This window comes from Mobula hypostoma, chromosome 13, assembly GCF_963921235.1.
Source record: "Mobula hypostoma chromosome 13, sMobHyp1.1, whole genome shotgun sequence".
Classification (NCBI taxonomy): domain Eukaryota; kingdom Metazoa; phylum Chordata; class Chondrichthyes; order Myliobatiformes; family Myliobatidae; genus Mobula; species Mobula hypostoma.
Window position 1 is genome coordinate 47,924,471 of NC_086109.1, and position 21,323 is coordinate 47,945,793.

At 42.2% G+C, this 21,323-nt stretch overlaps 1 protein-coding gene across 4 annotated transcripts in view; it reads left to right on the plus strand.

Moving 5' to 3' along the window:
* Positions 1–21,323, plus strand: part of LOC134355577 (bcl-2 homologous antagonist/killer-like) — a 132,709-nt gene that overhangs the window by 18,566 nt on the left and 92,820 nt on the right. For 2 of the 4 annotated variants that reach the window (XM_063065648.1, XM_063065650.1), the window contains exon 2: positions 11,583–11,669. The exons of 1 other annotated variant lie outside the window; for it this stretch is intronic. The gene's annotated coding sequence lies outside the window, so the exon portion shown is untranslated. Of the gene's footprint in view, positions 1–5,041; positions 5,081–11,582; positions 11,670–21,323 lie in introns of all 4 variants that reach the window. One more of the 4 variants, XM_063065649.1, reaches the window with a different exon arrangement.

Here is a 21,323-nt window from a genome sequence, read left to right on the forward strand (position 1 = left end):
GTCAGTAGTAAGGAAGGCTTAATGCAATGTAAACATTCACTTCAGAGGGCTAGAATATAAGAACATTAAGAATGTAATCTTAAGGTTTGATAAGGTGTTGGTCAGATCACATTTCTTTTGGGATCAACAAAGTATCTATCTATTCAGAATATTGTGAACAGCATTGGGACCATAATCTGAAAAGGATGTGCTGGCATTGGAAAGGATCCAGAGGAGGTTTATGAGAATGATCCTGGAATGAAATGGTTAATGTATAATGCACATTTGTTGTGCCTGGGCTTGAACTTTGGAGTGTCGAAGGATGGTGAGGGGCAAATCCCATTGAATTCTACTGGATATGAAAGGCCTGGATAGTGGATCTGAAGAGGATACTCCTAATAGTGGGAGAGTCTAGGACCAAAGGGCAGAGCCTCTGAATAAATTAATATCTGTTTAGAACAAACCAGATGGAATTTCTTTAGCCAGAGGGTGATGAATTTGTGGAATTCATTGCCACGGGTGGCTGTGGAGGCCAAATCATTGGATATATTTAAGCAGAGGGAGGTGGGTTTTGATCAATATCAAAGGTTACAGAAAGAAGGCAGGAGAATGGGGTTGAGAGGGAGTAATAAATCAGCCCTGATCGAATGGTGGAGAAGTCTTGATGGGTCAAATAGCCTATTCCTCTCCTATATCTTATGCTTTAAAAAGTAGAAAAGAAAATTCTGGAAAGTGAAATAATATTTCAGATCAAAAATCCTCTATCTCTTGTCCTGGCATTTGTCCAAAACTGAATTGGACTGTTTGTTATGTTTGGCTCTCAAATGAATTGCCATCCGCCCATCTGCAATATTGCTGAGGCCATCTAACCTGACTAATGACCCCTCTCTCACCTCAACTTTGCTACTGCTGAATAATTTCTTCATACTCCAGATGTGATCATTCCAGTTGGCCTCCCTTTATCTTTTTTCCTTGAACTTGATGCCACCTATATCCTAAATGTAAGCAAGTCATAACGAGTCATTTTATTCTTGTTTGATATCATCCAATGGCTGTCAGTCAAGCAATAACTATTTAAAAATGTTCTTTCCAGATCTCAAATCTCAGCCTCGCATAGTCCCTCCCTTTCTGTAATCTCTTCCAGATTTATAAACTTCTGCGTCTCCAATTCTGATAATCTCCAAATGTAATCATTTTCCATTAGTAACTATTTTTTAGCTTGTGAGCACTTAAACATCCTAGTTGAACCACCGCTTAAATCTCTTCAACCTGCTCATATCTTGCTTGTATAATGTGTACTTAAAAAAAAATTAAGTTTTCCATTCTCCCTGTCAGAATTAATAGTCTTACATTATACTCTCGTGGTGAGCAATCATTTCAGCCCCTAGGTTATTGTTGCAGTAATTCCTCGGCACTACTCTGGAGCTGACCAGTTTTGCTGCTTTAAGAATAACCTCGTTTGCTCAATTGTGATCTGATAAGAGAAAGAAGCCGAAGGTGACTTCTTGCACCTGTTCTGCCACTTAGTAGGATCATTGCTGTTTTTTTTTTCAAACTTAACATCACATTCCTGCACTACCTGCAGGTGTCTTGATCCTCGTAAGTTTTTCAGAATACATTCATCAACTGAGACTCCAACTGCACATTGCAAAGTATTGCAAAGATTCACTACCTTTTTGGTGAAGAGATTTTCCTGTCATCCTGTGCTGAATAGACAACTCCATGTTTTGAGTTTGTACACCCTGGTTCACGACTGTTCCTTCTACCCTGATCAAGTAATTGTTGCATCTGCTGCTGATGTGATAGGCAGATTTAAAAATTAACCTCTGTGTAGTATCTGCTGCTTCTTTTCCTTTCCCTTGTTTCTCACCAGGATTTTTTCTTTCGGACAGCTGCCATCCAAACTCTAATTCCTCTTTCAAGTTTTTCGCTGTAAATCCTTGTAACAAAGGAATCACATTCATGTATGAACAAATGAAAAACAAGCAGCAAACAGAATTGGAGTTGGTTTATTGTTACGTGTACAGTGAAAAGCTTTTTTTCTTGCACAGGATTGAAATAAACTTAGCTCCATCATGAGCGTTAGCCTCAGTAGTATCCAGAACATCTTCAAGGAGCGACGCCTCAAAAAGGTGGCATTCATCATTAAGGACCCCCATCACCGAGGTCATGCCTCGTTTTCATTGCTACCATCAGGAAGGAGGTACAGAAGCGTGAAGGCACACACTCAACGAATCAGGGACAGTTGCTCCCCCTCTGCCGTCTGGTGTCCAAATGGACACTGAACCCCTAAACACTACCTCTTTACTTTTTTATTTCCAGTTTTGCGCTACTTATTTAATTTAACTATTTTGTATGTACATGCTGTGATTCGTCTTTTTTACTATTTGCTATTGCATTGTACTGCTGCCACAAAGTCAACAAATTTCACCACATGCCAGTGTATTAAATCAGATTCTGAACATGCACATTATTACACAGTACTTTGAGGCAGTACATGGTAAAACAATAACAATGCAGAATAAAATGCAACATCTGCAGAATGCAGTGTTGGCAGATAGTAATGTGCAAGATCATAACAAGCTACATTGTGAGATTAAGTCTATCTTTTGTATTGGGGGAGCCTGCCATAGCCTTACAACAACAAGATGGAAGCTGTCCTTGAGCCTGGTGGTAGATGATTTCAGGCTTTTGTATCATCTGCCTGATGGGAGAAGGGAGAATATCCAAGGTGTGTGGGGTCTTTGATTTTGCAAGATGCTTTAGAGGGAGATGGACAGTCAATGTTTCAGGTCAGGACCCTTAATTTGACAGAAGGAGTAGGGGGATATAGCCAGTATAAAGAGGGCTACACACAAATTGCTGGAGGAACTCGGCAAGCCAGGCGGCATCTATGGAAAAGAGTTAACAGTCAACATTTCAGGCGGAGACCCATCACCAGGACTGGGGAAAAAAGATGAGGTTAGAGCGAGAAAGTGGGGGGCGGGAAACGGGAAGAAGAAGTATAAGGTGGTAGGTGATAGGTGTATGGAAGAGGGGAAGAAGCTGTTCCTGAATCACTGAGGGTGTGTCTTTGGGCTTCTGTACCTCCTTCCTGATGGTAACGATGAGAAGGCATGCTGTGGGTAATGGGGGTCCTTTAATAATGGACATCGCCTTCCTGAGGCACCACTCCTTGAAGATGTCTTGGCTACTAGGAGGCTAGTACCCAAGATGGAGCTGTCTTTTATGTCTTTCTGTAGTATCTTTGGTCCTGTGCAGTAGCCTCCTCATACCAGACAGTGATGCAACCTGGGCAAATGCTCTCCATGGTACATCTATATAAGTTTTTGAGTGTTTTAGTTGACAAGCTAAATCTCTTCAAACTCCTAATGAAATATAGCCACTGTCTTGCCTTCTTTATAGCTGCATCAATATGTTGGGACCAGCTTAGATCCTCAGAGATCTTCCCTTGTCTTGCCCTTCCTGAAGTCCACAATCTGCTCTTTCATCTTACTAACATTGAGTGCAAGGTTGTTGCTGTAACATCACTTAACTAACTGGTATATCTCACTCTTGTACGCCCTCATCTCAATCTGAGATTCTACTAAAAATGATTGTCTCGTCAGCAAGTTTATAGATGGTATTTGAACTATACCTAGCCACAGTCATGAGTACATGACTGTGAATAGTTCACTGTCATAGACAGTGAGAATAGTAGAGAGAATAGTTCACTGGGCTAAGCACACACCCCTGAGATGTGTTGATAGTCAACGAGGAAGAGAAATCATCAATCCACACAGATTGTGGTGTTATAATTAGGAAGTCGAGGATCCAATTTTAGAGAGAGGTACAGAGGCCAAGTTTCTGTAACTTAGTAAAAAGGATTGTGGGAATGATGGTGTTAAACTCTGAGCTATAGTGAACGAACAGGTGTTTGTATTGTCCATGTGATCTAAGGCCATATGAAGAACCATTGAGATTATGTCAATTGCTGACCTATTTGTGGCAATAGGCAAATTGCAATGGGTCTAGGTCCTTGCTGAGGGAGGATTTCATTCTAGCCATGACCAACCTCTGAAAGCATTTCATCACCATCGATGTGAGTGCTTCTGGGTGATGATCATTAAGGCAGCTCACACCACTTTTCTTAGGCACTGGTATAATTGTTGCATTTTTGAAGCAGGTGGGAACTTCAGACCATAGTAGTGAGAGGCTGAGAAAGTTCTTGAATACTCCCGCCAGTTGGTTGGCATAATTTTTCAGAGCCTTACCAGGTATTCCATTTGGGCCTGCCGCCTTTTGAGGGTTCACCTTCCTTATAAATGGCCTAATATCGGCCTCTGAGACAGAGATCACAGGGTCATCGGGTATAGCAGGGATCTTCACAGCTGTAGTTATATTCTCCCTCTCAAAGTGAGCATAGGAGGCGTTGAGTTCATCTGGTGGTGAAGCATCACTGCCATTCATGCTATTGGGTTTTACTTTCTAGGAAGTAATGTCTTGCAAACCCTTTCAGAGTAATCGTGCATCAAATATTGCCTCCAACCTCCCTCAGAATTGTCTCTTTGCTCTTGAAATAGCCCTCTGCAAGTCATGCCTGGTTTTCTTATACAGACTTTGGTCACTAGATTTAAATGCCACAGATCTAGCCCTCAAGACAACGTACTTCCTGGTTCAACCGCTGTTTTTGGTTTGGGATTGTACAGCAAGTTTTCGCAGGCACACACTTATCCACACAGGTTTTAAGGAAATAGGTAACAACTGCGGCATACTCATCCAAATTTGAAGATTAATCCCTGAATGCAGTCCAGTCTGCCGATTCAAAGAAGTCCTTTAAGTGTTCCTGCTCTTCCCTTGGTCATACCTTCTTAGTCCTCACTACTGGTGCTGCAGTCTTCAGTCTCTGTCTATACTCGGGGAGTAAAAGTACAGCCGGGTGATCACACTTTCCAAAGTGAAGGTATGGAATAGTATGGTTGGCATTCTTGAATGTGGTGTAACAATGGTTCAGTGAGTTTCTTCTGTACTACAAGTGATATGTTGATGGTAATTATTTAGTGATTTTTTTTCTGTTTTCCAGGCTGGCCTGGTTAAAATCCCCCAAAAGGAAGACATCCAGGTGCGCTGTTTCGTGCATATTGATCCCATTGCTCAGATCATCTAAAGCCTGCTTGACGTTGGTCTGAGGTGGAATGTATACCTAAGAACATAAGAAATAGGAGCAGGAATAGGCCATCTAGCCTGCTGATCCTGCTCTGCCATTTAATAAGATCATGGCTGATCTGACCATGGATTCATCTCCATCTATTGCTTTTCCCCCATTACCCTTAATTCCCCTACTATGCAAAAATCTATCGAACCTCATCTTAAATATATTTACTGAGGTAGCCTCCACTGCATCATTGGGCAGAGAATTCCAAGACTCACTATGCTCTGGGAGAAGTAGTTCCTCCTCATCTCCGGCATAAATCTACTCCCCTGAATCTTGAGGCTATGTTCCCTAGTTCAAGTTTCACCTATCAGTGGAAACAACTTTCCTGCCTCTACCTTATCTTTCCCTTTCATAAATTTGTTTCTATAAAATTTCCTCTCATTCTTCTGAGTTCCAATGAGTACAGTTCCAGGCGACTCAACCTCTCCTTATAGTCTTAACCTCATCTGTGGAATCATCCTGGTGAACCTCCTTTTCTTTCAGATGCCTCGCAATTTCTTCTTTAATAGCTTCAAGCATTTTCCCAAATACAAATGTTAAACTAACTGGCCTATACAGGTTTTCCCCGCCATCCGAAGGTGGAGCGTTCCTATGAAACGGTTCGTAAGCCGGAATGTCGTAGAGCGAAGAAGCAATTACCATTTATTTATATGGGTAAATTTTGTGAGCATTCGCAGACCCCAAAATAACCTACCAAATCATGCCAAATAACACATAAAACCTAAAATAACAGTAACATATAGTAAAAGCAGGAATGATATGATAAATACACAGCTTATATAAAGTAGAAATACTTTTCCGCAATCATTGTCTGAACTGTTCTCCGTAGTGAAAATCGCACGCAAGCGCTCTCGGCAAAAACACCGTGCAAGCCCTCTCCAGTAACCTTTAAGCTATGAAGCTGCCAAATCATACCAGATAACACGTAAAAATACACAGCCGATATAAATTAGAAATAATGTATGTACAGTGTAATATCATTTACCGGAACTGGGACAGCGCAGAGCACACTGGTGGTGTGTTAGGCTGAGTTGTCGGAGTTTGGGTGGTGCTGTGGCCCCCACCCTCCGGGCAGCGACCTGATACCAATCTGCGAAGCATGCAGGGTACAACGGTAGCCGGGAGGCACACGGCACATCTTTAAGAAAAAAGCTGAAATAAACAAGCTAATTAATTAGGTGCCACCCAGTACGTAATTGTCGGCCCAGATCAGAGGCAATTGTCGATTGCTCGGGGCGCGCCTGCTTTTGTCATAACAGAAAACGCCTTCTGTTAGCGAAAATAGGGTACTAATGTAGGTCTTTCGTAACTGAGGTTTGGTAAAGCGAACGTTCAAAAAGCGGGGGATACCTGTAGTTACCTGCCTTCCACTTGCATCCTTTTTTGAACAATGCCATGACATTCGCCTTTTTCCAATCTGCCGGGACCTGCCCAGAGTCTGGAGAATTTTGGTAAATTATCACCAAAACCTCTACTATAACTTCAGCCATTTCTTTCAGTACCCTGGGATGAATTCCATCAGGACCAGGGGATTTGTCTATCTTCAGGCCCACAAGTTTGCTCAGCATTACCTCTTCAGTGATAGCTATTGTATCGAGGTCCTCGCCTCCCATCGCATCCATAACATATCTCTTTGGCATGTTAGACATGTCCTCTACTGTGAAGACCAACACAAAATGGTCATTCAAAGCCTCTGTCATTTCCTCATTATCCAATATCAATTCCCCCTACTCGTCCCTCTAAGGGACCTACATTCACTTTAGCCACCCTTTTCAGCTTCATATAATTATAAAAAGTTTTACTATCCATTTTTATATTTTGTGCAGTTTTTTTCATAATTATTTTCTTTCTTTATTGCTTGCTTTGTGGTTCTTTGCTGCTTTTTAAGATCTTCCCAATCTTCCAGTTTCCCACTACTCTTCGTGACTTTGTACACACAAGCATTTAGTTTGATGCTGCCTTTTATTTCCTTAGTTACCCAAGTCTGGATCTCCTCACCCTTACTGTTCTTGCTTTTAACTGGAATATAGAAGTAGCATACAAATTAGCCAGAGAAAGTGGCTCACCTGAGGACTGGGAGAAATTCAGAGTTCAGCAGAGGAGGACAAAAGGCTTAATTAGGAAGGGGAAAAAAGATTATGAGAGAAAACTGGCAGAGAACATAAAAACGGACTGTAAAAGCTTTTATAGATATGTAAAAAGGAAAAGACTGATAAAGACAAATGTAGGTCCCCTGCAGACAGGAACAGGTGAATTGATTATGGGGAGCAAGGACATGGCAGACCAATTGAATAATTACTTTGGTTCTGTCTTCACTAAAGAGGACATAAATAATCTTCCAGAAATAGTAAGGGACAGAGGGTCCAGTGAGATGGAGGAACTGAGTGAAATACATGTTAGTAGGGAAGTGGTGTTAGGTAAATTGAAGGGATTGAAGGCAGATAAATCCCCAGGGCCAGATGGTCTGCATCCTAGAGTGCTTAAGGAGGTAGCCCAAGAAATAGTGGATGCATTAGTGATAATTTTTCAAAACTCGTTAGATTCTGGACTAGTTCCTGAGGATTGGAGGGTGGCTAATGTAACCCCACTTTTTAAAAAAGGAGGGAGAGAGAAACCGGGGAATTATAGGCCGGTTAGCCTAACGTCGGTGGTGGGGAAAATGCTGGAGTCAGTTATCAAGGATGTGATAACAGCACATTTGGAAAGCGGTGAAATGATCGGACAAAGTCAGCATGGATTTGTGAAAGGAAAATCATGTCTGACGAATCTCATAGAATTTTTTGAGGATGTAACTAGTAGAGTGGATAGGGGAGAACCAGTGGATGTGGTATATTTGGATTTTCAAAAGGCTTTTGACAGGGTCCCACACAGGAGATTAGTGTGCAAACTTAAAGCACACGGTATTGGGGGTAAGGTATTGGTGTGGGTGGAGAATTGGTTAGCAGACAGGAAGCAAAGAGTGGGAATAAACGGGACCTTTTCAGAATGGCAGGCAGTGACTAGTGGGGTACCGCAAGGCTCAGTGCTGGGACCCCAGTTGTTTACAATATATATTAATGACTTGGATGAGGGAATTAAATGCAGCATCTCCAAGTTTGCGGATGACACGAAGCTGGGTGGCAGTGTTAGCAGTGAGGAGGATGCTAAGAGGATGCAGAGTGACTTGGATAGGTTGGGTGAGTGGGCAAACTCATGGCAGATGCAATTTAATGTGGATAAATGTGAAGTTATCCACTTTGGTGGCAAAAATAGGAAAACAGATTATTATCTGAATGGTGGCCGATTAGGAAAAGGGGAGGTGCAACGAGACCTGGGTGTCATTATACACCAGTCATTGAAAGTGGGCATGCAGGTACAGCAGGCGGTGAAAAAGGCGAACGGTATGCTGGCATTTATAGTGAGAGGATTCGAGTACAGGCCAGGGAGGTACTACTGCAGTTGTATAAGGCCTTGGTGAGACCACACCTAGAGTATTGTGTGCAGTTTTGGTCCCCTAATCTGAGGAAAGACATTTTTGCCATAGAGGGAGTACAAAGAAGGTTCACCAGATTGATTCCTGGGATGGCAGGTCTTTCATATGAAGAAAGACTGGATGAACTGGGCTTGTACTCGTTGGAATTTAGAAGATTGAGGGGGGATCTGATTGAAACGTATAAGATCCTAAAGGGATTGGACAGGCTAGATGCGGGAAGATTGTTCCCGATGTTGGGGAGGTCCAGAACGAGGGGTCACAGTTTGAGGATAGAGGGGAAGCCTTTTAGAACCGAGATTAGGAAAAACTTCTTCACACAGAGAGTGGTGAATCTGTGGAATTCTCTGCCACAGCAAACTGTTGAGGCCAGTTCATTGGCTATGTTTAAGAGGGAGTTAGATATGGCCCTTGTGGCTACAGGGGTCAGGGGGTATGGAGGGAAGGCTGGGTTCTGAGTTGGATGATCAGCCATGATCATAATAAATGGCGGTGCAGGCTCGAAGGGCCGAATGGCCTACTCCTGCACCTATTTTCTATGTTTCTATGCTTTTGAGCACCGTGAAAAATCTCTTTGAAATTCTTCCACTGTTCTTCAACTGTCCCACCATATAGTCTGTGGTTTCCAATCTACACTAGCCAAATCCTCCCTCATCCCATTGTAGTATCCATTGTTTAGGCATAATACACTGGTTTTAAATTGAACTATTACACACTCCATTCGTGTGAGAAACTCAATCATACTGTGATCACTCTTTCCAAGAGGATCCCTAACTACAAGATCACTAACTTTACCTATCTTGTTGCACAGAACCAGATCTAGGATAGCATGTTCCCTTGTAGGTTCGGTAACATGCTGTCAAGAAAGCCATCACGGATGCACTCTCAAGACTGCCTCGACCAACTTGTTTCACCAAATCTATGTGCAAGTTAAAGACCCCTATGATAATTGCTGTTCCATTCTTACATGCCTCAAATTTTTCCATTTATTGCCTGTGCCACTGTAACGTTATTATTTGGTGTCTGATAGACAACTCTCACCAGTGATTTTTTTCCCTTTACTGTATACTTTACCTAATCTCTAGCCAGATGGATTCACCATTTTGCTCCTTAGATCTTGTTTTGTCCCTCACTATCGCCCTGATCTCATTCTTAATTAAGAGCATTACCCCACTTCCCTTGCCTTCCTGCCTATGCGCTTCCAAAATTATTATAGAAATCTCCTATGGCACTTAATTGTGAGATATTGCAGGTCTAGTGAGCACACTGATACATTTGTGCACCAAGAGGAGTTGATCATGAGGCATACACCTCCACCTCTGCTTTTGAGAGACTCGATAGTCCTATCCCCATGGTGTACAGTATACTAAACCCGTCCATCTGAATTGCGGCATCCAGTATGGAAGGGGGCAATCAGATCAGTATTAGAATCAGGTTTACTATTACTGGCATGCGTCGTGAAATTTGTTAATTTAGCAGCAGTAGTTCAATGCAATATATAATATAGAATAAAAGAAAAATAAATAAATCAATTACAGTATACGTATGATGAATAGATAAAATCGTTCAAAATCCAAATAATATTTATTTAAACAGGCAGGTAGTGTTCACTGGTTCAGTGTTTATTTAGGAAACGGATGGTAGTGGGGAAGTTGTTCCTGAATCGCTGAGTGTATGCCTTCAGGTTTCTGTACCAACTACCTGATGGTAACAATGAGCAAAAGGCATGCCTTGGTGCTGGAAGTCCTTAATAATGAATGCAGTCTTTTTGAGACACCGCTCCTTGAGGATGTCCTGGGTACTTTGTAGGCTGGTACCCAAGATGGAACCGACTAACTTTACAAACCTCTGCACGACCAGGATTCCGTGAAACAAAGGATGCACGCGGTCCTAATGTCCCTCTGTACAGCTCCCTAGCTCTGAGATCTTCGATCTTATTTACTAGGGACATTACGTTTGCTAGCACGATAGTCGGTATTGGGAGTCTAAAACCCCGCTTCTTTAAACGTACTCGTTTCCCTGACCTGCAACTACGTTTCCTGCGAGAAGATAGGCCACAATCACATTATTTGCGTTGGTTTTAAGCAGCGATAGTTTTTTTTTTCAATCGCAGTTAAAATATCTTTATCAACCGTGCAGGCCGTGGAAGCATTTATGATTCTCAGCTGTATCGGGGTGAAATGGGAATATTTAATTTTATTCACTGAGATCCATTGAGCTGCTCGAGATCGCTGGAAGGCGCCCCGGATCTGTAATCTTTTAAAATTTTGCTTATCGCATTTCCTCTGAGTCGGACGTTTGAACACCTAGGTCCCTCTGCATCAGAACGCACTTCCCCCACGTTAAACTCCATTTGCTGGAGCTTTGTACAGCCATAACATATCTATCGCTTCGTAGCCGATTTATGAACTCTTCAAACTAAACTTGTTTTCCTGCTTATACTGTCGTGTCCTAAAATGTATATAAATGCCATTTTATATGCATCAAGTTGTTTCATAATCACGATATTAGCATCAATGTTAAAGATGGACGGTGTCTTCCATATACTGGTAAAGGTTTTGCACTTGAGATCATTCGGGTTGGCTTCCCAATGTAAGATTTTTTTTACGGCAAGCTTTCGCTACACTTTCGTTTATGTTTAAAATGTTTTCTGGGTACTGTTGTGATGCATCATAAACTACGGTTTCTTCAGGTATAGTTTTTGTTTTTCGGCTCTTTCTCCCCCCCCCCCCCAACGAGCCAATCGGAATATGCTTGTAGGCGGGATGTTGAGTGGAATGCGGTCAATCATTGACGTTGCTTCTGGTCTGTGGTAACCAATGAAAGCATTTGATGCTCTCAGTTTGCGACGGGGTACTTGAGCCTGCACACGGAAATAGAAGCCGGGCTGGCCGTAGCTGCACAAACATTTAGGGGTTGCGTTTGTTCTTTCACGTCTAGAGAGCTGGATAAAAATTCGGGATTTGCGAAGCTACGCCGAAGCCTGGAGATTTAACGTGATTTGTTGTTCAGCCACCGCCAGTTCAGGTAAATTGGTTATAATGCGGAGCGGCAATAGTATCTTAAATGGATTTGCTAATATTTTTGGTAGAGCGTTCTTTACATTAATCGCTACTCGTCTTTTGTATTTTTGAATTGGCCTATGAATAAACACACTATAAACCAGGACATGGAGTGAAACTTCGCTAATTGGGTGAATATTTTGAGTGTATTCATGTTGACTCCTGATGAATTCTAAATGTATTGGAGATGTAATTACGTAAAAAATGTGTTTTGAAATGATATTCAAAATAGTATTTACGGTTTCTGTGGCTACTAGGCTGACCAGAGAATTTGTGATTTTTGCTAGAATTATTGAAACCACTAACTTGAGTCAGATATTTAAGATTGGGGTATGGGATATTTCCAAGTCAGTATCTCATCCCGCTGTGAAGTCCAAAATGAGAAGGCAGAAGTTGTCAAATTCAAGCTACCCCCCCCCCCCATTGGATCAGTTACTACTGATAGTTAATTAAAAACCTTTCTTACAGCTTTAGTCTTGCTCCTTCTTGTCAATATACTACAGCACAAAAACAGGCTCTTCATCCCATCTAGTCCATGCCAACCTGATGTTCTGCCTTATTCCATCTATTTGGACCAGGTCTTTCCAAATCCCTCCCATCCATGTACTTGTCCGAGATCCTCTTAAGTAAGACCATAAGACATAGGAGCAGAATTAGGCCATTTGGCCCATCGAGGGTGATCCATTTCCTTCTCTATCCCTTTGTGCCCTGACTAATCAAGAACCTATCAATCTCTGCTTTAAATATACTGAATAACTTGGCCTCCACGGCTGCCTGTGGCATCAAATTCAATATATTAACCACTTTGGCTAAAGAAATTCCTCTTCATCTCTGTTCTAAATGAAGCATTGCTCAATTCTGAGGCTGTGCCCTCTGGTCTTTGACTTCCCCTGTCATAGGATACATCCTTTCCACATTTACTCTATCAAGGCCTTTCAACATTTGATAAGTTTCTTTTTCTTTTTCAATGTTTTTATTAGTTTCTACATAGAAGAATACACAGTACAAGAAAGTGTATATAGGTCAAAAAAAATTTTTTTAAACTACCATTTACATTATATCTATTCGTAACAATCTCATTACCCCGTATTCATGTAAGTTAGTCAATAGTTATATTGAAATATACTAATTTATTACAAAAAAAGAGTCTAACCCCTACCAAGACTGAAGCTGTTTATTAAGGAGAAAAAAGGTAAAATACCTTCTCGTATAATAAAAAAATAATATAGCCAACATCTGAATTTAAGCAATGAATTGAGAGTTTTGAAAGTAATTCAGAAAGTCTTGACGAGATTCAGAAATTGAACAACGAATCTTCTCTAAATCAGAGCAGGCATAACGTCACATAGCCATTGAGCATGAGTAGAAGGAACAACATCTTTCCATTTAAACAAAAGCGGCCTCCTAGCTATAAGAGAGCTAAAGGCCAAAAATGTAAATCGGATGTTTTCAGCTTGATATCTTGTTCTGCAACAATATTGAAGAGGGCCGTCAGAGGATTAGGCTTAAAATTGACTTTGAAAAGTAAAAAAAAGTTTGGAAAAACTTCCTTCCAATATTTTTCAAGACACGGACAAGTCCAAAACATTTAAATTAATGAAACTTCTCCATTATTACATCTGTCACAGTAGGGAGATATATCCGAATAAAAACAAGATAGCTTAGCTTTAGTCATATGGACTCTATGTACCACCTTAAATTGTATGAGGGAATGGCGAGCACATAGCGATGACGTATTAACCAATTTAAAAATTTCATTCCAAGTTTCCTGAGATATTGATGTCTGTAAATCTTGTTCCCGGGGATGTTTCAATGAGATCCTTCTTTCATTCTTCTGAATTCTAGTGAGTCCAGGCCCAGTGTCATCAAATGCTCCTCATATGATAAGCCTTTCAATCCTGAATAATTTCTGTGAAGTCCTTTTGGTCCCTTTCTTCAATAGAAGATAGAAATCTACCGCACATTGCAGGCCCTTTGGCCCACAATGTTGTACTGACCATGTAACCTACTCTAGGAACTACCTGGAATTTCCCTGCCGCATAGTCCTCTATTTTTCTGAGCTCCATGTACCTGTCTAAGAGGCTCTTAAAAGACCCTATTGTATAAGGGGTACAAAGCTGCTCAAGGTGCTCCAAGTGAGGCCTCACTGGTGCTTTAAAGCCTAAACATTACATCCTTGTTTTTATATTCTAGTCCTCCTGAATTGAATGCTAACATCACATCTGCCTTTCTCACGAGCTTCTCCACCTGTAAATTAACCTTTGGGGAATCCTGCATGAAGACTCCCATGTCCTTTTGCATTTCAGTTTTTTGATTTTTTTTCTCCATTTAGAAAATAGTCTACACTTTTATTTCTTCTACCAAAGTGTATGACTGTACAATTCCTGCCACTGTTCCACTTTCTGCTTCTTTGCCCCATTCCCCTAATCTATCCACATCCTTCTGCAGGCTGCCTGCTTCTTCAACACTATTTGCCTCTCCATCCACCTTTGTGTCAACCACAGACTTGGCCACAAAGTCATCAATTCCGTCATCCAAAACATTGACATATAACTTAAAAAGAACTAATTCCAACACAGACCCTTGTGGGACACCACTAGTCACCAGCAGCCAATCAGAAAAGGATATCTTTATTCCCACTCTTTGCCTTTTTCCAATCAACCAATGTTCTATCCATGCTAGAATCTTTTCTGTAATACCATGAGCTTACAGCTTGTTACGCAGCCTCATTGTGGCACCTTGTCAAAGGCTTCTGAAAATTCAAGTACACAACATCCACTGATTCTCCTTTTTCTGTCCTGCTTGTTATTTCTTCGAAGAATTCCAACAGATTTGTCAGGCAAGATTTCCCCTTAATAAAGCAATGCTAACTTTGGCCTATTTTATCATGTGCCTCCAAATATCCCGAAACCAAATCTTTAATAGTCGACTCCAACGTCTTCCCAACCACTAATTGGCCTATGGTTTTCTTTCTTCTGCCTCTCTCCCTTGAAGAACGGAGTGACATTTGCACTTTTACATTCCTCCCGAATCATACCAAAATCCATTGATTCTTGAAAGATCATTACTAATGCCTCCACCATCTCTTCAGCCACCTATTTCAGAACCCTGGAGTGTAGACGATCTGGTCCAGGTGACTTATCTACCTTCAGACCTTTTGAGTTTTACAAGCACCATCTCCCTAGTACAGTCGGCCCTCCTTATCCGTGAGGGATTGGTTCTGGGACCCCTCGCGGATACCAAAAAATGTGGATGCTCAAGTCCCTTATTCAACCTGTCTCAATGCGGTGGACCTTAGGACCCAGCAGAACCCTGGACCTTATTTAACCTGTCTTAGTGCAGTGGGCATTAGGACCCGGCGGCGGAGCTCTGAATCCGCAGTGTTTCTGTTCACGAAAATAATCATGATTGCAATTTAAAATAAAGTGGAAATAATAAAGTGATCAGAAAGAGGTGAAATGCTGTTGGTCATTGGAAAAGCGTTAGGCTACAGTCGGTCAACGATCAGAACAATTTTAAAGGATAAAATGAGAAAGGCCCTGCCCGATTAAAGCAACAATTATTACTAAGCAACGCAGTGGTTTAATTATTGGGTTTTGGGGTTTTGAGTTTTTGATCCTGCACATCAACCCGGCAGGGATGGACAGCGCGCTCGTGAGTGATCTGTCACTGGATCCAACTCGGGAACTTTTGTTCCCGAGCTCGGCACTGAAACATACGTTTCTTAAGTATTTTATATGCATAGAAAGGTAAAATATATACTAAGACAAAAGTTTGACTAACTGACACTAAATAATACCGGATGTACCTGTTTCAACTTAGTAAGAGAACTTCCGTTTTTTTTCTCTATCCCGATCCACGATAACCTACGCACATCCTCCCGTATACTTTAAATCATCTCTAGATTACTTGTAATATCTAATACAATGTAAATGCTATGTAAAATAGTTGTTATACTGCATTGTTTAGGGAATAATGACAAGAAAACAGTCTGCACATGTTCCAACAACAAGTGCTAGAAGAGCACTTCTGGGTTTTCTCGATTCGCGGTTGGTTGAATTCGCGCATGCGGAACTCGCGGATAAGGAGGGCCAACTGTATTGGCAATTTCGTTGACATTTGCCCCCAACACACACTGAATTCTGACATACTGCTAGTATTTTCCCCAGTGAAGAAGACTGTTGCAAAATACTTAATTCAGTTCTTTTCACTTCTTTCCTTTGTGGCTTTTTTCAGTTGCCTTTTGTTGTTTTTAAAAGCTTCCCAATCCTCTAAATACCCAATAATTTGTGCTGTATTACATGCTCTCTCTTTGGCTTTTATATTGGCTTTGACTTCTGTTGTCAGCCATGGTTGCATCATCCTGCCTTTAGAATACTTCTTCCTATTTGGGATGTATCTATCATGTGCCTTTTGAATTGCTCCCAGAAACTTCAGCCATTGGTCTGACATCATTCTTGCTAGTGTTCCGTTCCAATGAGTTTTGGCCAGCTCCTCTGCCATGGCTCTGAAATTCCCTTTGTAATGCTGATATATCTGAATTTAGCTTCACTTTCTCAAGTCTCAGGGTAAATTCGATCATATTATGCTCACTTTACCCTAAGGGTTCTTTTGTCTTCAGCTCGCTAATCAATTTTGGTTCATTACACAACACCCAATCCAGATTAGCTCAACTATGAGCTGCTCTAAAAAGCCATCTTATAGGCATTCTACAAATTCCCCCTCTTGGGATCCAGCACTAACTTAGTTTTCCCAGTCTGCACACATATTAAAATCCCGCATGACTTTTGTAACATTGCACTTTCTCTCTCTGTTTGTAATTTGTAGACTTGAAGGTCTGTATATAACTCCCATCAGGGTCTTTTTTTGCCCTTGCAGCTTCTTAGCTCTACCCACAATGATTTTACAGCTTTCGATCTTATGTCACCACCTTCTAATAATTTATTTCATTTTTTTACTAACAGAGGCACTCCACCCCCCCCCGCTTATATCTGCCTGTCTTTTAGGTACTCTGTATCCTTGGACATAAAGCACCCAGCTATAATCTTCTTTCAGCCATGATTCAGTGATGCCTACAATGTCATATATGCCAATCTGCAGAAGTGCTATAAGTATATACCTTATTCCATATAGTGCATACATTCAAATGTAACACCTTCAGTCCTGTATTCATCACCACATTCGGTTTTGTTCCCCCTTACACTGCAGTTCATTTTGTTAACTGTAGTTTTGCCTTATCATCAGGCTCTCATCAGTCATCAGTCTCACCACACACTGCCTCTGTTTGTAAACCAACTACCCCATCCTCAGCCTTAACACTCCAGTTCTCATCCCCCTGCCCCCCCTGCCAAATTAGTTTAAGCCCTACCACACAGCTCTAGCACACCTGCCCTCAATGATGTTGATCCTGCTCTGGTTAGGGTATAACCCACCTCTTTTGTGCAGGTTGTACCTTCCCCAGAAGAGATCCCACTGATCAGAAAACTGAAACCTGCACCTTGCTCCAGTTCCTTATCCATGCATTCATCTGCCTAATCGTCCTAGTCTTGCCCTCACTGGTGTGTGGCATAGGTAGCAATCCAGAGATAATTACCCTAGAGGTCCTGCTTTTTGGCTTTCTCCCTAGCTCCCTAAAATCTCTCTTCAGGTCCTCCTCACCTTTCCTACCTATGACATTGGTGCCAATATGTCACAAGACTTCTGGCTGCTCAGCTCACTCTTCCCCTTTAGAATGCTGTGGACCTAATCCGCAACGTCCCTGAGTCTGCTGCCTGGGAGGCAGCATATCTATCGTCCAAGTGTATTCTCTTTCGCAGCCATAGAATCTGGTCTCTATTCCTCTAACTATGCATCTCTTATCTCTAATGCAGTCCTCTTCAACTCTCTTCTGAGGTACAGCATCGGACTCAGTGCCACAGTATCCAAAGTGGTATACTTATTATTGAGGGGAATGGTTACAGGAGTACTCTGCACTGGCTGTCTATTTCTTCTGACAGTCACCTGTTACCTGCCTCCTGCAACCCAGGGGTGACTGTCTCCCTGTGGCTCCTACCTCTCATTCCTCAGTCTCACATATGAGCCGAAGGTTATCGAGCTGCAGCTCCAGTTCCTTCGCTTGTTCTCTGAGGAGCTGCAGATCAGTGCACCTGGTGCAGATGTGGTTATCTGAGAGGCTGGCGGCCTCCCAGAATTCCCACATCTCATGTAGAAGAAACACAGCCCCTTGGAGCCCATTGTCGCTGTACTAACGGCCCTAACAGACAAGGAATGAAGAAGAAACTGGTCAAATATTTACTTTGCTGAAGCCCGATGAGTCAAAGCCACTCCTGAACTGGCCCACTGACACAATGGCTCCTCTGCTTGTCCCTGCCTTATTTTTAATCGCACTTTATTTGTTCACGGATTGGGTACAGTCCAACTTGAATATTACATTTGAACCCACATTCTGCTGGCAGCTTGTTCCACATTTGCACCACCTTTTCAATGAAGAAGTTTCCTCTCAGATTCCTCTTAAATATTTTACTTTTCACCCTAAAGTTGTTACTCTAGTTCTAGGCTCACCTATCCTGAAGGGAGAAAGACTACATGTATTCTCCCTATCTATATGCCTCCTAATTTTGTATAGATCTTTGGGATCTCTCCACATTCTCTTGTGCTCCGGGAGTAAAGTCCTAACCTGTACAACCTTTCCCTATACTTCAGATCCTCAAGCACCGGCAACCTACTGGTAAATTTTCTTTGCTCTCCTTCAAGTTTATTAATATTTATCCTGTAGACAGATGACCAGAACTGCCACAATATTCCAAATTTGGACTCATCAATTTACTAATTTCATTGGCCATTGATTTTTTTTCCCATTGATTCTATTGTATTTCTCTGTACATTGTGAATGCACTCAAGAAAATGAATATGCGTGTTATGACACAGGTATTTTGATAATTAATTAACTTCGAACTAATGTCTTATACAACTTCAATATTTATTTATTGATATACAGCATGGAATAGGACCTTCCGGCTCTTTGAGCTGTGCCCCCCAGCGAATTTTTTTTTCCCACCCTCCCCCAATTTAATCCTAGCCTAATCACAGGACAGTTTACATTGACCAATTAACCTGCCGATTGGTAACTGTGGGAGCCTGGAAGAAACCCACGCAGTCACGGAGGATGTACAAACTCCTCACAGCAGCGATGGGAATTGAATTCAGATTGCTGATACTGTGAAGTGTCACAATGCTACTGCACTGCCCCAATGTAACATCTCCATTTATGTACATGGTGTTTTGATTTATGAAGGCCAATGTGCCCAAAACTCTCCATGACCTTGTCTACCTGTGATGCCACTTTCATAGCCCCTTTGTTTTATGGAACACCTTAGTGCTGACCATTCACTAGGTAAGTCTTAGCTTGGGTTTTCTTCCAAAACAGCAATACCTCACAATTGTGTGCATTAAATTCCATCTGCCATTTTTCAGCTAATTTTCCCAGCTGGTCAAAGTTCAAAGTGAATTTATTAAAGTACATACATGTCACTATATACATACAACCCTGAGATTCACTTCCTTGTGGGCATATTCTAAATCTAATAATCTAATAGAAGCAAGGAAAGACCACATCAACAAAGCGGACAACCAGTGTGCAAAAGGCTACAAATTCTGTATAAACAAAAGAAAGAAGGGAAGAAAAAATAGTAATAATAAATAAACAGATATCAAACCACATCTCAGTAAAACACAGAACAATACAATTTATCATCTGCCTCATTTCCCTTCAATACATCAATCTTGCCCTTGGGTCCTCGACTTTTGTTCTGCAGTGACTGCACATTTGCTAACAAGATTCTTGGTAGAGGGGGCCTCATCCTTCTGTTCCAGCTGGCTTGAAGTCCTCCCCCTTCCCCCTCCACCTCTTCCCCCCCCCCCCACCCCCGGGCATGGTGATGAACCTTTATCTGCTTAAGAGCCTTACCTGCTTGCTTGAGAGTCAGAGAGCAGAGGACAGGAAATTGGGTCACTGTCAGGCGAGGGAAGAGGAAAGGGCAGGCAGAGCAGGGTTCCCCTGTGGCCATTCCCCTCAACAACAAGTGTACCACATTGGGTACTGTTGCGGGGGATGACTTACCTGGGACAAGCTGCAGTAGCTGTTTCTCTGGCACTGAGTCTGGCTCTGCAGTGCAGAAGGGAGGGTGGGAAAAGAGGACAGCGGTAGTGATATGGGATTCGATAGTTAGAGGTGCAGTTAGGAGGTTCTGTGGTCGTGACATAGAATCCAGGATGGTTTGTTGCCTCCCGGGTGCCAGGGTCAAGGATGTCTCTGATCGCTTGCATGACATTCTGAAGTGGGAGGGTGACCAGCCAGATGTTGTGGTGCACATCGGTACCAATGACATAGCAAGGAAGAGTGAGGAGGTCCTGGACAGTGAGTATAGAGAGCTTGGTAGGAAGTTGAAAAGCAGGACCTCAAGGGTGGTAATCTCAGGATTGCTACCTGTGCTCGGTGCCAGTGAGGGTAGGAATAGGATGCTCTGGAGGATGAACAGGTGGCTGAGGAACTGGTGTAGGGGGCAGGGTTTCACATTTCAGGATCATTGGGACCCCTTCTGGGGCAGGTGGGACCTGTACAAGAGAGATGGGTTACACTTGAACTACAGGGGGACCAATATCCTTTCAGGGAGGTTTGTTAATGCTATTGGGGAGGCTTTAAACTAGATTTGCAGGGGGATGGGAGCCAGAGTGCCAGAGCTGACAGTGTGGCTGGGGTGAAAATAAATGATGTTGAAAGTTCAAGCAAATCCGCTGATAGAAAGGTTGTGAGTGGTGGTAAAAATCTTCTGAGGTGTATATATTTCAATGCTAGGAGTATTGCGGGGAAGGCGGATGAGTTGAGGGCGTGGATTGACACGTGGAATTATGACGTTATAGCAATTAGTGAAACTTGGCTACAGGAGGGGCAGGACTGGCAGCTTAATATTCGAGGCAGAGGAATGAAAGGTGGGGGAGTAGCATTGCTTGTTAGGGAAAATATTACAGCAGTGCTCAGGCAGGACAGATTAGAGGGCTTGTCTACTGAGTCCTTATGGGTGGAGCTGAGAAACAGGAAAGGTATGGCCACATTAGTGGGATTGTATTACAGCCCACCCAATAGTCAACGAGACTTGGAAGAGCAAATCTGCAGAGAGATAGCAGGCAACTGCAGGAAACAAAGTTGTGGTGGTAGGGGATTTTAATTTTCCATACATTGATTGGGACTCCCATACTGTTAGGGGTATAGATGGTTTAGAGTTTGTAAAATGTGTTCAGGGAAGTTTTCTAAATCAATATATAGGGGGACCAACTAGAGGGGATGCAATATTGGATCTCCTGTTAGGAAACGAGTTAGAACAAGTGACGGAAGTCTGTGTAGGGGAGCACTTTGGTTCCAGTGATCACAACACCATTAGTTTCAATTTGATCATGGACAAGGATAGATCTGGTCCTGGGGTTGAGGTTCTGAACTGGAAGAAGGCCAAATTTGAAGAAATGAGAAAGGATCTAAAAAGCGTGGATTGGGACAGGTTGTTCTCTGGCAAAGATGTGATTGGTAGGTGGGAAGCCTTCAAAGGGGAAATTTTGAGAATGCAGA